Source organism: Colias croceus, chromosome 13 (assembly GCF_905220415.1).
Source record: "Colias croceus chromosome 13, ilColCroc2.1".
NCBI lineage: Eukaryota > Metazoa > Arthropoda > Insecta > Lepidoptera > Pieridae > Colias > Colias croceus.
Window position 1 is genome coordinate 10,753,688 of NC_059549.1, and position 13,597 is coordinate 10,767,284.

Below are 13,597 nucleotides of genomic sequence, written 5' to 3' on the forward strand. Positions count from 1 at the left end.
TAGACAAGTTTATGTAAATATGAAATGATGTTTGTAGATATTACAACGAGAGTTCAAAAATGTGTATTTATTGTTTTGAACCATAGTTGTAACAACGTCTTAATTTCTTCATAGATATTATTATAAGTACGTTTTTACTCATTGAATTTTGTAGCTGCGATAATTTGTAAATAATCACGATTTCTCTACAAAGAAATAAAGTACGTGTGTTATTGCATACAAAAATAATTATCAGGCATGTTAATAAGTTTTATTCAGGTACAATCCTTAAGTAAAAGCAGCTAAAAGGATGTAAAGTATACTACAAAAGTATAGGGTCAATGTACCACTAGCTGACCAAGCGCCAATACATGACCAAAATTCAAATATACGCGCCAATTAAGAAAATACGGCAGCCCCAGATGATAGTTTATTGTTTTTTCTATAAAGCAACATCATCTATAAAATAAAAACAAACCTTGCTGCTATTGGTCAGAAATATTGACATTTTTTCAACACGAAGATGTAATTAAGTAGGTAATCACATTTTTTACTAAGAGTTTTTTATCGGGAGTTGATTGGGAAATATTAATTTATCTTGAATGTAATCTAGACACGCGGCAGCGTGTCAAGCCGAGTTCAAGCGAAGAGAACTGGCGAGCAGCAGCCGTGTGTATATTTACACGAACCATTTCGAGCCACTTTTCACCCCCTTATAACTCGAAAACTATTTAAGTTATATAAACCAAATTTGGTACATATCAAGAGGACCTCAAGATAAACAAGAACCTTAAATTTCATAAATACAGATTAAACAGTTGCGTAGATATTAATATCCAAAAATCGCAATTTTTAAGACTGACTGACTTATAGACATATACAAAACCTAACCCACTTCCAGATGACCTAGAAAGTTCAAATTTTGTAATCAACTAGGTAATAGTGAGTGTACAAAGGAAAAAATCAGAAAATACTGAATTTATTTGTATTTAATTTTTTTTTCAATGACATAAATTTTGTTTGTATGGAAAAATGGAAAAGTTTAAAAAAAAAGAAAATAGTATATTCACCTTACTAGTCTTAAAAAATAGATCAAAACTAATCAATGGCCGAAAAAAATTTTGAAATCCATCAATAAATGACTGAGATATAGATTATTGAAGTTTACATATTTTAGGACGAAACATCTGTAGATTCGAAGCGCCTAGGCCTCTGACATCACACTCACTCGCTAGTATCGCTAGGGCGGATTACTTCGATTGCATGATTTCTTTATTCAAAACTGTTATTAAACGTAAAATAAAAGAAAATTGTAATAAAAATATTGCCTTTATTGCTCATACAGTTAAAAATAATATATAATTTTACATATTCACATTTATTTATTCTTTATTTATGAGTGTTTAGTTTAGTTTTAATTTCAGTGTAAATAAATAAATAAAATCTTTATTTTGCTTTAAACATGGTATTCAATGGTGATACAATTATATTAATAAAGCACAAACATGTTTAGCCAATACAAGCATGCAAAAATAATTACCATAAATGGTGTAATGGAAGAAGGCTTCGTCGAAGGTCGAAATGATTTAATTTGCGTAATATTAATATGAGTGAAACATCTTTAGGCGCGTTTAGAGTAAAATTTCAAGATCGCGTCATGGCAATACCGTAACGTCATGGAGTAAGGCGACGATTCTTCTACAACGATCTTTGCATCTTGGTAATAGTGTGTGAGAGCACGCTTAACATGAGCATTAACTTAAACTGACCATCCGTTCAAAACCTGACATTGGCAGAATCCGTCCTCACTAGGATCGGGAATTGCCATTTGAAAAAAAGAAGAAGAAGAAGAATAGTGTGTGTACAAATTCACGCTGGATGTTTAGAAAATCATGTAATCTTTTAAACAGAAAACGAGTTTAAAAAATTGCAGATAATGACGGGGCAATGTGCGCTGACATTCATAACATACAAGAAAATATAGAAAATAATACTAAACAAACCATACAGAGAAACCGCAAGAAAAAAAAATCGTATATAAAAAGTATTATATTTATAAAGTAAATCAAATTTGCAGAGTAATTTTCTGTACAAAAAGTAATGATATCCCACCAAAAACATAAATGTAAAAATTGGAGCCGAGTTCAATCGTTGACTTACCTAATTTGCCAAAAAAAAGAAATGAGATCTAAATGTGTGCCAAGTTCTGCAGACAGTCCAGAAATTTATTTACAAAGATGTATTAAGTTCTTAGGTTGACTGAAAACTCAATTGTTTTATTTTCCCTTAGAGAAATATAACTTTTATTCCAAAATATAACATTTTTAATTTGAATAATATAATTATTTTCACAAAGCAAACAACTAATGACCTATTGAACCCCATAATTTGATGAGGCTAGTTTTACATAGGTACTGTTTATATTTTGTGAGGTTCTAAAAACTAGCCTCATCAAATTATGGGGTTCAATAGGTCATTAGTTGTTTGCTTTGTGAAAATAATTATATTATTCAAATTAAAAAAGTTATATTTTGGAATAAACATTGTTCTCTAAGGGAAAATAAAACAATTGAGTTTTCAGTCAACCTAAGAACTTAATACATCTTTGTAAATAAATTTCTGGACTGTCTGCAGAACTTGGCACACATTTAGATCTCATTTCTTTTTTTTGGCAAATTAGGTAAGTCAACGATTGAACTCGGCTCCAATTTTTACATTTATGTTTTTGGTGGGATCGATTACTCTTTATATTTTTTGTTATAGGCATAATGTTGAACCATTCTATTATAGACTTTCGGCTTCATTTTTGGCATGAACAGTTTTTCATGATTTTTAGCGGCCTGGTTATCTTTTGGAGCAACAAAAACAATTTTTCGCCTATTGTTGACCAGTATGGTCAGCTCTTGGTTCTTTATATTTTGCTAAGAAAGACTTGCTTTTTTTTGTGCTTATACCTAATTTAACAAACCATATAAGCCGTCTAAGTCCTATTCCAACACCAACAATGCATCTCGAATCAACATCAACTTCAGTTAGTCATTTCCTTGAACCTCCTTCGCCCAAATTAGTAGATTTAATAACTAAAATGCAACAGCAAATAAGCCCAGCTTTTGGCAAACATTCTGATTCTCCGTTAAAAAAGAAGACTGAACGCTTGCCCTTTGCTACAACTTCCAAGAAATGGCAAGACTACTGGGTGTCGAAGGAAAAAGAGAAAGAAGAAAAGATTGTATGATACGTAGGTATAGTCATTAAGGATTAATAACAGTATTATAAGAATGATTTATAACATTTAATAAAATAAACTTCAATATAAATACAGACTTTTTTTTTATTAAACAAAACTAATGTTCGAAGAAGGACATTTTGTCCATTTTGAAAATGGTCAACTTTTAGAGCAATGATGGTCAGATATTGGTGATCAGTGGTCAGGTATTGGTACTTTTAGCAGAAGTAACTTTCAGAGTAGTTTTCATAAAACCTTTAAAGGTTATCAAATTGATACTAAGAACAATAGTTGCAGTGACTATTCAATTATCTGTGTCCCAAAAATAACAATGAACGTAAAACAAATAACCCGTTTTTTATATATAGCTAAAGATAAAACCGCTTAAATGGTCAACTAGTGGTACATCAACCCTATATGCACTTGACAAGCTCAGTGCAGTTATCGTGATCTCAACTTGGCGAGAAGTTACACCTCCAAGGGATTTTATACTCTATGAATCGAGTTTATTACGACAAGATAACTTATCTATGAGTTTCCTCTCTCTATAGTTATAAAGTTTAATAGTGGCTTTATTTTTATGAGGTAAATGATACCGGTTTCGTGGTACAGTTTAAACGTGTAAAATCGGATGAGTCTTAGGTTATTGATCGAGAAATAAAATAGTACAGAAGACTTATTAGTCATCGGGAAAATTTTAAAGAAAATTAATCAGTTTTAAATAATGCTCATTACATAAATACGGGAGCATGTTGCAAAAAATTATCCTACAAGAGAGCGTCACGTATCTCATCATACGTACCTACGTGTTATGCATGCTGCGTCACGCACGCATAGGGTTAAGTACCATATTAAATATCACATACTTAATTACTAAAGACAGATTCAGAAGAGTAAATTCATATGTGGGTATATGTTTAAGATATTATGTATTTACTACTAATATATTAAAACCTATATTACCCCTTGTATTTTTCACACAGTGCCACTTCTTGCAAGATACGCAGTTTTTATGACGCTATTAAGATGTAATAAAATAAATAAGTAGACATTATCACTTCTGTAACATTACACTGAAGTCTCTGCATCTGTCAAGCAATATTATCGAGATGAGTATCGTCAAATAGGCGTTAAGAGATGGCAGCGAGCCAAAACCCGGCACCTGTTGTCAGATACTCCTCCTGGCGCATTTACTTGAGATAAATATTTATTTCCAACGATACTGGGTCAATTTCTAGGCCAGCTGCTATCGCTGAGTTGTTGTAGGTCTGTTAATTGGGTTTTGTAGCTCTGGCAGGACAGAATGAAATATAGTTTCTGTATTTGGACAAAGGTGGTTGTTTATTTAACATTATTGTTAGAGTAAAGAAACTATATATATTTATTACCTTTGATTTCGTAGTGATAATAATTTTTTTGATAAGAAAATTACACGAAAAATATTGAATTACCTAGCCATAAATTACATGAACAAAATATTAAGAAAACTTGATCACCATTGACATTGAATATAGCATTGCTTATCAGAAAATCTTTTATTGCTTTTAAAAGGGGAAAATAGTAAACCTAAATTGAGTATAGCCTTGTAAGGAATGATTGAAATCTGTTTTATATCAGAAACTAAGAAATAGAGCGATTGTCACGATTCTATCGTATTTTATTGACTATAAGTCGATACGGAGATGTCAGATAAAAGCAATTCGTTCGGGACGTCATTAGTTTTGTACCGTATTATAGGAGCCTTTGATCTGCGATGTGAAAAATACGCTTATATTTGGGCAAACGCTTTTTATTCTATAATTTGGGAATCATTTAACAATAAAATTATTAAAACTAACATAAAGGTAGAATTAAATACATAAAAAAATGTATTTTAACTTATTTACTTATGTTGAAATTTTCGTTGTAAAACAATAAAAGATTGTAAATTATAAGATGTAAACTACACCTTACCGTAAGTGCTCGTCCTATCTCCTGACCTTATAAAGTTTCCATCTAGATAATATATTATATTAAACCCTCATTCCTTACCGAGATTTGTTTGTCAAGCCGCTTGATTGTATCTCTGATCCGAGGACAAATGAGAAATGTTTGAAGATGTGAAAAAAAAAGTTATCTGTCAATGTCACTTTTCCCGCCTTTTCGCGTTACCTGGTAATGTCAAGTTTCGCATTGCAGAGGTTTTAGCGCGCTAATTCGACCGTGCGATTTTATCTATGGTCTCTAATGTGATTAGTTGAGAGTCGCAATTTAGACAAAGGCCAATCAAAGGCCTTCGAAGTAATGTTCAGTTGGTTCTATTTTAGTTGTGGCGTGTAAAAGAAAGCTTATAGGAGCTATCGATTTTGGTATTGGTTGTTATCTGTATTCTGTATATTATAATTTATACTCTTATCTCTTATAAACTCAATTTAAAACATTGTTTAATTAATAAACAATTGAATTTAAAAACTCTTTGACAATTTAAGTCTCGACAGATTTATTCTCTACTTTGTAAAAATGATTCAGCGTCCGGAGCGTTGGATTAAATATAAGAAGCAGAATAAATCCTATAAAACTGTAAACAATACAGAGATAGTCACGCGGATTATCCTCTAAAGCGATTGTAATACTTAATAAGATTTCGCATCGTCTCTCTTGTAGAGAAACAGTTGCTGTTGATGGACTTTTCGAAATTGAAATTACATTCAATGAAGTTTCATTTCCTCATTGAATGGTCCAGTCGAGATCCAATTTTCTCAATAAATAACGTCTATTAAGGAAACACGACACAATATAAGTACACTCGGGAGTTGAAAGAATGCACGTTATTTGTCTTTGCAACGGGTTTGCGTTTTAATCTAGTGGTTAAAGTTTAATCAAGTAAATTATTGTTAGGTAATTGTGTGATTTGTTAAATGAGAGGATTTTATTTAATTTATGTTTGAAACTTTGTATAGACATCGACGATTTATCAGAACAAACCTTCATTGAATTCAGCTTAATTTTAATAAAATGGTTTCATGATTGACATATCATCTCCGGCATTCTCCGTATCTTGACCGTGTTCCTCGATAATTGAAAAACATTTAAGAGGTTCATTTCATATCAGTATAGTGTAATTTAAAAAAACAGTACCTACACAGGTTAAAATAAATAATACAAATATAAATTCAGCTGCGTAATATTTCATAAGTAAAACATTAAAAACAATTCTTGGGCTATGTAAGTAGAACAACGCAATTCATTGTACATAATTCATACAAGTAATTCTTTAATACATTGTGTACTTAATTAAAAATACGTACACAATAACATCCAAAGAAATAGCACAGGTTTTGTACCGCGCTATAGCATATAATTATAAGGTAAATAGTAAGGGTAAATGTTGTACAGCAATGCCAGATTCTGGCGTCACAGCTCTTTTCATAATCTTAACGAGATTTTAAATGGCTTTATTGTGTGAAGCAAAAGGAGTCGTGAAGCTTTGAAATAAGATTCGGTTAGCTTTGCAATAGGATAACGTGAATAGGGAGGGTGGGTGTTTTGCGAAGTATTAGGTACATAGCAATGTGTCGTATTTTTTTTAGAAGATTGTGGTTTTTCGTTTATATTAAATGTCTGTTATTTGGTAAGAAACATTGCAACTTATTTATCAATTTAGTTTTCATTGACAAATTTTATCTCAATGTGAGGTGTTATACAAATTACAATTACAATTAATCATATAAATTTCTCGCAAAAGCTATATTTTGAGGTTGAGAGTATTTTTAAATTTATTTTTTATGTGAATCACAAGCGTATTAAGTATATTGTTATTATAATTCATAATACATTCACGATTATACACCCAACGGAAGACAAAAATTAACCCGACCTGAACCTTTATAAGCAGGGTTTCACTAACGGATCCGTAGCTAATACGCAATAATAAACTTTGGAGTTTAAATTAATATAATTTTATAATAAACAAACTTCTCTTTTCCGCAGGTAAGCAATTATGAGTGAGGAGCTCTAACTAATTACAAGTTAACTTGCAAAACAACGAAGGCTTCAGGGGTGAGTCGGTTTCAATTTTATAATATCCTGTTTAGAATTTGTAAGTTCGGCGGGCTTGTGATAGATTCATGTTTTTGACACTAGTTGTAGTACCTTAATATTTAGGTTGATTGATTCAGGGTTACATTGGAGAATGATACATTTTAATGCCTTTAGTTACGTTACCCATATTTATTGTGTAGTATTCTATCTCTAACAATTCCATCTACATTACATCTCATAAAACTATTAGTGTTTCGCTAATTATACCAGGATTTGTACATAATAATGATAAATTATAAATGCGAAAGTAACTCTGTCTGTCTGTCTGTCTGTTACTCAATCACGCCTAAACTACTGAACCAATTTTCATGAAATTTGGTATGGAGATATTTTATATTATACCCGAGAAAGGACATAGGCTGCTTTTTATCCCGGGAAATTGACGCAATCTCGGAAATCCCACGGGAACGGGAACTATGCGGGTTTTTCTTTGACTGCGCGGGCGAAGCTGCGGGCGGAAACCTAGTTACTTATAATACTCATATTATTCTCAAAACATATTGGAACAAAAGTATCCTTTTCTAAACGAACTCATTCTAAGCGTGTCGCTAAAAGCAATAAGATTACCAAATACGAGAATCACGTATGCCCTGTCCTCTCTAGCTGGAAATAATTGAATCTACGATCAGTTTGTACGTGTGAGCGTCGCTGATCATAAGGCGATTACGGTGACGTCATCGATGTAGTGATCGGAAGGTTATGTAAGTTACAATGTCCTGGACGTCGGAAAAGAGCGGAGTTTGTTGCCGGTTCTTCTCCGTAGAAACTGCTTTTCTAATCGGTGGTACATGGTTAAACTATGTTATGACGATTCAGTGCTTCTAGAAGAAGTCTTATTGAATAAATAAATGTTTGAGTTTGAGTAGGTTACATATATATATCAGGCGACGCGTCTGCTCCGTTACCTCGTCGTATTTTATATTCTTCATCATTAGAAAGAAAGAAAACGTCTTTATTACCAAAAACCATTAATGGAATACACGATTTAAACTTCATGTAATGAATGGAAATAGTCTCAGCTAAATGCTATACGAAAAATGATCCAAGCGCTGATTTACAGACTGGTGAATTAATTGAGGTTTACCATATCACCATGTTCATTAATTTATTATTCAACGATGGATTGGTGTGACAATGGTGTTATATGTTTAAAAATTAAATGGATGATTACAAATATTTCAGTCACGATATTTTACTTGTTATCGAAATTAAAATCTTTATTTGGGTCTTTAAAGTAAAGTAATATGTTAAATATTACGCAGATAAAGAGGTGAGCAAATTGCGCTCGCAAAGTAGCTCGTTATTATCTTATGAAAATAAGTGTGCTTAAGCGTGATGTAATCTTCGAGCGTGTAATCTAGCTTATCGATTATAGAAATCGTATAACCGTTTAAGGAAATTCTTAAAGCATTACTTTCTTAATTTATTCGCATATAAATAGGTAGGTATAGTTTTAATTTACTCTAGTGGAAATTAATTAAAACGCCCGCATTAAGTCTTTCGAAGTGAACACAAAATGAATAATTACGCAGTACATAACAAGCATACACAAGGCACATGCACATACCATCTGCTAAGACTTAAAACATGATTTTAACATTCATGAAATGAGTGCGCATTTAAATACACGGCGGAAGTAAAATGACAGCGTCGACTCGTACTCGGTAGCAAATTTAAAAGGCAAAATCGGACTCCCATGAATATTCACCTGGAAACCGCAGCGAGCCTGCTGAGTGCTGACGTCACTGCACTTTTGTTTTAGCGCGATATTCACTTCCTTTTGTGGGAAACGTAGATGAATTGCGAAGAAATATCAAACTTGACAGGCCACGTAAGTGGTGTGAATGTGAATTGTGAGGTAAAGGTTACAATGGTTGTTTGGAAAGAAATAAGATAAGTTACTGTTTCTTTTGTGAAAAAAAGAACTAATAAATCTAACCGGATCGCAAAAAGATCACGACACTTTCTATGTTATTATAGAAATAGGAACGATGAACAAAACATTTGTTTATAAGCATTTATGTACTATGTAGTTTGAAATATATTTAATTAAAAAAAGTTTTAGTAAAAAAAGGATGAAAAATTATGACCCATTTGTTACATAGTAAAAGTATAACGACGGAAAACACCCTTCAAGAGATTCTATTGTAAACGATTGTTCACTGTAAAACTTCTCAGTATTGTTCAACGTAAAAGTTGGAGACATTTTTTGTTGAATTTTGTGCGTGTACTTATAACACAATCCTCAAAATGTTCTTTTCAAGGTTTAAATACGAATCTCTTTTATAAATAATCCTTTTATATTTATTCTTTCTTACTTCAAGTAATTTCAGAGTGTACACAAAAAGTTGTACAACACGATTCGAAAAAGACAGAAAGTTTTTTAATTAATAAATGTTTTAGTTCAAATTTTACAAGCTTGGTTTTATTATTCACTATAATAGTATTTATGAAACAAAAGGTTTATACAAGATTGTTGCTTTATTGGAAGCGCATTACGAGCAATGTAATTAATATGAATTAATAGAGCGCAATAAATCTGTATACGCCGCTCCATAAACTCCATCAATCTCCGTCTCGTTAATCCCATTAGATGAATGTATTAACGCTTCCGTTTGTGATAAATGTATGCTTGGACGATCAATTTCATATGTTTTATTATTACTTATTCTGTATTAGTTTGTATTTATATTTGTGGGGATTTACTTCTATTTGGAAATAAATCTAAATAAAAATCACCAGAAACATTCTCAGGTTCCTCTCCATTGATTAAGATTTAAGAAATGGTCAGGAAATAAATATTCGGTAATAAACAAAAGCTTATATTCAATTTTCTATGCTATATGAGATAAGACGTACTACGTATTTAATTTCTTTATCTATGTATCTCTACAAAGCCTAGCAAATATATCTAGTTAAGTACAACTTCTTACCAGTTAACAAAGACGATCTCACCTGCATCCAAACAATTTGAAACACGCGTCAAACCTGAACAAAGCAAACGGGAAACTTTGACGTAGCATGTTGTAGAAGCAGCTACGACGTGTAGAGACAATACTGGGGCCTTAGCCAAACGGCAAAACGCCAAGGAATAGAATACGCTATCGATAGAAATTGACATAAGCGTATGATGTTTTGCATAAGGATTCGGTCACCCTACCAACGACAACGACGACCACGAACAAAATTTTCATCCAGTCGCAATTAAATAAAATTGTGCAAAACACAATTAAAAATGAAATTTAAGAATTTCCTGTCGTATTGGTGTTTGGAAAAAAAATTTTTGAGATCAATGGATAAACAAACAGGTTTTTCATAGAAACGGTGGCTCCTAGAAAAAAATGTATTTAACCTTTTTTACAGATAATTAGATTATGTACAATTTTGGTTCAGGTGATTGTATGATAAACTTACCGTCTCGGCGAAAATCGCAAAAAACCCTATTTCTTTTTATTAATTGACCTCGAATTTTTTTATTCCTGAGTACCAGAATGACGGGAGATTTTAATATTGATTTTGAACAAATTTCGGCAAGATTGGAACTTTGGTCGTGGTCGTCTGCGTCGTTGGTAGTGTGATCGAACCATTACCAAAATGTCATGAGCTTAAGTCAATAATTAGCGTTAGCAGTTTCTATTCCATGGCGTTACGTACGTTTGTCTAAGGCCCCTGTTACACTATTCATATAATAGACACGCTACGCGCTTGTGCTACGATTGTAGCAATGTCTACGAGCTCGTAGCATGTTATCGGTATTGAATTATTCATTGAATTTGAAGAGAACGTTCTGTCTTAGGTTTAATATTTTAACATATTTGCTGTAAGAATTGTTTTAGAATATTTATCGCTTAAAATTTCCCCGATTTTAAAAGTCAAATTGATTTTCTGGATGTTCTTTTATTAGTCTGATATAACTTTAAAACGTGAGAAAGAATTGAAACTTCCATCGTGTGTAAAATTTCACGATGCTGTGCAAGTTTAAATGTTATTTTTGTGCGAAGTTTCATTGATTAAAATCCAATCTTTACTGTAATATTTTTCGTCAACTTTTTGAGTGAAAATATTTTTTACTGGTGCCATGGTTACTTGTCTCGATCACTGATAACATATAGACCTTTTTTCAATAATATATAATTAAAGAAACATTCGACACTTTAATTAGTAGTTTCACACTAATTAATATCGTATGTCTTTTGTAACTCTATCGCAGTTGCTCTACAAAGTTATTCAGTGAGGTGCTAATTATCGGTTGCTTGTTGTTGTAGTGTGGATAATGAGACCAAGTTCGGCATCAAAGACTCGGTAACAAGGTGTGACGTCACCGTCGCGGTAACTTTAAATAATTTGATAGAGCCAAGCGAGGAGACTGATAATAAACAGGCTTCTGCGTGAGAGTTCAACAATGCGATATTATTATGAAATTCTTAGAGGGTGAAATTCAAAATTCCAAACTGCGGTTGAAATTCCAGATCTAGAGGTAAGTAAATAAATTAGTTTTCTTATACAATACATGATACGAATAATTCGAAAGACTTCGTTATTTATTATCATCAGTTGTTTTAATACAATAAACAGTAGATTTCGTAGCTTTTGTCTTCGTGGAATCTCCCAGAACGAATAACTCTCTTTGTGTTCGTAGACGCTGCTACGGCACATAGCACCTCTACGGAGATAAATAGACTCACTCTGCGCTTTTCGTTCACGTATATTCTATTACGAGAGCATATTACTCGTTTAGTTCATATATCAGTGTTACGCTAAATCTAATATAGACATAAATTTAAATTTATAAACTTTCAGGAATTGGTAGTTTCATAGCAATTACAATTCTCGGTTCGTGAATAAAGTAACATTTTCCAATAGATTTTGTTAATATAAATGAAAAGACAAAGTTTAATTGGAACAAATGTAATCTTAGATTCCAATAAAAATAAAAAAAAAAACGGATTCTCTTCACATATTTTTGTTTTTCTTCCCCTATTTTTTATCCAATCAACATAATAGAAACCTCATTAATCTCTAAGACACAACCCTTAGTAACAAAGTTTGTCTACGAAACTTGAATAGTGGGTTATACAGGGAGGTGAGAACTCAAATGTCTTCGTTAACTACACGACAAGTATTGAGTTATGAATTATATGCTTCGGATACAGGCTAAGCACGTTGTACATTATATGGTGTAGCTTAGCGTTAAATTTGCATATAGATAGCTTCTTGGTTTAAGTTGTCTATTTGTGCATTTTATTTGATGTTATGATCCCACTTGTATAAGGGTTATAGGTTATGTTTTAAAATAGCATTATCGTGGAGTCGATATCAGTAAAAGGAGCAAACAATACCACATCAATAACCAATACATTAATCCTCTTTACATTCGAAGGCTTAAAAATAACATAACAGTGAATAAAATAAAATATTCTAAAAGGAAAACTGATCAAATAAATATGAAATTTTTCTTCAAAAAAAGAAACAACGATATTTTATTTCAATCAAAAAAAGTAACGATACCAATTAATTTAAAGAAACAGAAATATTCATTGCGAGCGGAGCAATCGCTAAGCCAAAAGGTTCTCCAAATATTATCTCGCCAAACTCGTATTTTGGTTTAATATTCCATCGCTAATAAAATATTTTATATCCGCCTACTGTGACAGAGTATGAAAATTACAATTAATGACAAACGCCAGGCGTCGCCGTGTAATTAAAGTGTAATTAAGGCCTCATAAATGTTATTTAAACGGTTTTTATTAGCAGCAGCGATCGACTGCGACTGACAGCCACTTTGATACCTCCATATTGTAATGATTAAAAATAGCTCTCAATTTTGTTCAATGGATTTTGAGCGCGACTTTATTAGCTTTCAAATTAAGTATCGATTTTATTTATTATGCGAGTAAAAGGTTCGATTGATCTTTTTATTTGATCCGTTGAACGTTTATAAAATGTTGAACGTAGTTTAATAATTAGAAATGTTATTTACCTACTGCTTTAGCCAAACAATATTTTCTTGTAAACTATTTAAGTCGATTAATGAATACGAATAAGATTAGAATACATCGCAGCTGATTGATATGAATAGTTTTACCTTGTCTAATTCAAAACAAATTATGTAGATATATTATGCTTTATGAACGTAGAAACTATTGAGGAATCTGTGGCTATAGGCAAATACTAGATGAAATTGCACTTAAAGTAATAAAAACAAAAGCTATCCACACATAGATGAACACACTTACAAATAGATAATCAAGTGACTGGAAATGTCTGTCACTGTTGGCTCACCTCAACCGCACTCAACGTTGAGAGCCCTCC

The 13,597-nt window shown here is 32.1% G+C and overlaps 1 protein-coding gene and 1 long non-coding RNA gene across 3 annotated transcripts in view; both read left to right on the forward strand.

The window, feature by feature from the left end:
• The window catches only part of LOC123697070 (syntaxin-binding protein 5), a 220,656-nt gene that overhangs the window by 72,951 nt on the left and 134,108 nt on the right, over positions 1–13,597 (forward strand). The window lies entirely within an intron of this gene.
• Positions 1–13,597, forward strand: part of LOC123696686 — a 114,785-nt gene that overhangs the window by 49,823 nt on the left and 51,365 nt on the right. Inside the window, exon 3 of one of the 2 annotated variants that reach the window (XR_006752113.1) lies at positions 7,175–7,243. The exons of the other annotated variant lie outside the window; for it this stretch is intronic. This is a non-coding gene — a long non-coding RNA (uncharacterized LOC123696686). The remainder of the gene's footprint in view (positions 1–7,174; positions 7,244–13,597) is intronic. 2 annotated transcript variants of the gene reach the window in all.